The sequence below is a fragment of the Staurois parvus genome, unplaced genomic scaffold (genome assembly GCF_062004578.1).
Source record: "Staurois parvus isolate SC_StPar_1 unplaced genomic scaffold, SC_StPar_1.0 ptg000575l, whole genome shotgun sequence".
NCBI classification, from domain to species: domain Eukaryota; kingdom Metazoa; phylum Chordata; class Amphibia; order Anura; family Ranidae; genus Staurois; species Staurois parvus.
Window position 1 is genome coordinate 8,492,696 of NW_028318371.1, and position 4,308 is coordinate 8,497,003.

Consider the following 4,308-nt stretch of genomic DNA (forward strand, 5'->3'; position numbering starts at 1 on the left):
CAGAAGGGGGCGCCAATCTGTAGAGGGTTAATAATTTATTGATAACATAAAGTATGAAAACTACTCACAAAGGTAAGAAGTTAAAAGTAAAAGTAATCCTCTGATAAACTGTCAGTCATCCAGCAATGTAGTAATGGGTCCTGGTCATTCAGGATGAACGGAGATGGAGCCGTCAGCTGTCAGTGGTGCAGGGAGTTTGAAAATGGCGCCGTAACCAGCGATGACCGCAAGGAAGTCCGGACCTCGGCGGGCAACCAATGGCAGAGCAAGGAGAAGTCAGGTGACGCGTTTTTGAAGCGCTTGCTCTGCCATTGGTTGCCTGCCGAGGTCCGGGCTTCCTTGTGGTCCACGCTGGTTACGGCGCCATTTTCAAACTCCCTGCACCGCTTACAGCTGACGGCTCCATGCGTGCGTCCCTGTACCTTTAACCCCCCTGGCGGTATTCCCGAGTGTAGCTCGGGGTAAAATTTCAGTACCACAAGCGGTAACCCCGAGTGTAGCTCGGGCTTACCATGCGGTGTTGCTCAGGGATTCCCTGCAGCGCTTACGTTGTCCTTCGCTCCCGCGATGTGTCCCCTGCAGGGTCCCCGGCCATCTCCTCCGGCCGATGCCGGCATCCGGCTTCCGTGTTCCGGTCCCTATGACGTCGGGACGTACGGGCGCCGGAACTTTAAAATTTTAAAAACTGTCATTTTCTAATAAACGAATATTACATAGTAAAACAATCCTGTATCAAACCATTTCACATACATTTTGTCCCGAGTGCTTTGTCCGGCGCCCTGCCTGCATTTTTACTGTTCTTTCTGCCTGGAAACTGAGAAACGTCCATGGCGTCCAAAAAGCGTCCCTTTAGCTCAAAAGCGGTTTTAGACCGGCTAGAGAACAGCGATAGTAAATCAGAACCACTTGCAGAATTGAGTGATAATGATTCGTGGGGGAAATTCCTCATCAGACACTGAAAACGATTCTGCGACTTTGCTCAGCGATGTGCGAACTTGGCGCTATATTTCAAATTTCAGTGTTTTTGGTTTGATTATATTATTGAATTAAATTTATTATATTATTATTTTTTATGATTATTTATTAAATTATAATTTATGATTTCGTGTTTCAAATTTCAGTGTTTTTGGTTTGATTATATTATTGAATTACATTTATTATTATTATATTATTATTTTGTATGATTATTTATTAAATTATAATTTATAATTTCGTGTTTCAAGTTTTATCCTCCCCGGGATGTTTACTAGACTCTTGTTCGGACAGATTTCAGTGAGTCATTCCTAAAAATTACAGGCCTACAATAAATAAACAACATATTTCCATGCAAAAAAATGTACCGCTTTGAGCACAGAAATATAGACATCATCAGACCGCTAGGGAGGTTAAGGAGGGATGGACTCCTCTAGGCAACCTATTGGCTGGATAACAGCCCGCATCAAATTCATATGCAGCAGCTTATATATACTTGTTTGAAAAATAATTTTTTTTTTTAATGTGTCACTTTTTAGAACTGACAATAATACAATAATAAAGAAAATCTGTACATTCTCTTTAAAAGCAATCCCCCCCCCCCACCTAAAAGCAGCATTAGTTTTACGAGTCCATGAGCCCTTAGCTCCTCTAGAGAAGTATTTTATTTCTGAGAATTAATTGCGTGTGATGGAGTTATAAATGTTGAAATCTGGGATGATCTGTGTCACCAAAGCTGCCTGTCGATGAGCCTTTCACTTACAGGCCTAACATATAAAAATAGTTTCCAGCCGCAGGCCATGTCTCCTCCTGCAGACCCTTATTAGCACGGTGTGTATGTGAATCCACTCTCTGCCTCCTCCAGGGATCCGGCTGGTTGGGATTAAACATGATTAAAAGAGAAATCGATGGATGCCAACGGGGAATATCTGCAGAGGAGATGAGACACTTGTATCCGTTCGGCTAACAATTCCCAGAGTCCGGTCCTGATGGAGAAGAAGCAGCAGGAGACTGCGATGAACGCTCTTCTCTGCCCTGGGAAAACAAGGACTGGATCACGTAGACACCTCCCATAGTGTATTCGGCAAAGCCCCCCCGCCTTGCACCCATCTTGTTCTATTAACTGGAAGTGTTACAGCTACACCAGCCTTTCTCAATCTTTTCAACAGTGAAAAATCCTTGAAATAACTTTTAGGTCTCCAGGAATCTCTGCTTATTATTATTATACACTCAGGGGCGGACTGACCATTAGAGCACTCGGGCACTGCCCGAGGGCCTGGGATCAGTAGGGGGCCCCATGAGATGCCCCAGGTACCTTTCATTGGCTTTTTCCATAGGCTTTTTTGGTATGGGCGAGGACACAGGGGCCCCATGAGTTGTCAGTCCGCCCCTGTATACACTATATTGCCAAAAGTATTGGTGGGCCGGCCTTTACACGCACATGGACTTTAATGGCCTCCCAGTCTTAGTCCGTAGGGTTCAATATTGAGTTGGCCCCGCCCTTTGCATCTATAAGGTATGTTAATTGGATCCTGTTCAAATTGTCCCTAGTATGTGTATGTATGAATGTGAGTTAGGGACAGGGGCGGACTGACCATTCGAGCACTCGGGCACTGCCCGAGGGCCTGGGGTCAGTAGGGGGCCCCATGAGATGCCCCAGGTACCTTTCATTGGCTTTTTCCATAGGCTTTTTTGGTATGGGCGAGGACACAGGGGCCCCATGATCCCCTAGTGCCCGGGGGCCCCATGAGTTGTCAGTCCGCCCCTGTATACACTATATTGCCAAAAGTATTGGTCGGCTGGCCTTTACACGCACATGGACTTTAATGGCCTCCCAGTCTTAGTCCGTAGGGTTCAATATTGAGTTGGCCCCGCCCTTTGCATCTATAAGGTAGGTTAATTGGATCCTGTTCAAATTGTCCCTAGTATGTGTATGTATGAATGTGAGTTAGGGACAGGGGCGGACTGACCATTCGAGCACTCGGGCACTGCCCAAGGGCCCGGGGTCAGTAGGGGGCCCCATGAAATGCCCCTGGTACCTTTTGTATAGGCTTTCTGGAGTGTGGGCAAGGACACAGGGGCCCCATGATCCCCTATTGCCCGGGGGCCCCATGAGTTGTCAGTCTGCCCCTGGTTAGGGGCCTTAGATTGTCCGCCCCTTGAGGGTTAGGGACCTTAGATTGTCCGCCCCTTGAGGGTTAGGGACCTTAGATTGTATGCCCCTTGAGGGTTAGGGACCTTAGATTGTACACCCCTTGAGGGTTAGGGACTGATGTGAATGTACAATATATATGTAAAGCGCTGCGCAAATTGACGGCGATATATAAGTACCTGAAATAAATAAATAAAATAAATAACAGCCTCAGCTCTCCTGGGAAGGCTGTCCACAAGGTTCACATGGGTGTTCTCACCCATGCAATGTGATTTCTGTCAATCGCACCGTGTTCTGCGATTTGTTTCAGGGTGTCATTAACCTCCCTGGCGGTCTGATGATGTCCATATTTCTGTACTCAAAGCGGTACATTTTTTTGCATGGAAATATGTATTTTTTTATTGTAGGCCTGTCATTTTTAGGAATAACTCACTGAAATCTGTCTGAACAAGAGTCTAGTAAAAATCCCGGATATGATAAAACTTGAAACATGAAATCATAAATTATAATTTAATAAATAATCATAAAAAATAATAATATAATAATAATACATTTAATTCCATAATATAATCAAACCAAAAACACTGAAATGTGAAATAGAGCGCCAAGTTCGCACATCGCTGAGCAAAGTCGCAGAATCGTTTTCAGTGTCTGATGAGGAATTTCCCCCACAAATCATTATCACTCAATTCTGCAAGTGGTTCTGATTTACTATCGCTGTTCTCTAGCCGGTCTAAAACCACTTTTGACCTAAAGGGACGCTTTTTGGACGCCATGGACGTTTCTCAGTTTCCAGGCAGAAAGAACAGTAATAATGCAGGCAGGGCGCCGGACAAAGCACTCGGGACAAAATGTATGTGAAATGGTTTGATACAGGAATGTTATACTATGTGATTTTAGTGTATTTAGTGAATGTCACTTTTTCACATTTTTAAATTTCCCGCCGTTCCGTCCCCCGTACGTCCCGACGTCGCAGGGACCGGAACACAGGGGACACTGCAGGGGGGACATCGCGGGAGCGCAGGACAAGGTAAGTGAAGAAGAGATCCCGGAGCAACGCTGCAGTGTATTCCCGAGTGTAGCTCGGGGTTACCCCTTGTAGTGCTGAAACTTTACCCCGAGCTACACTTAGGAATACCAGGGGGGTTAATTTAGCATTGACACCCGCACCAAATCGCATGAAC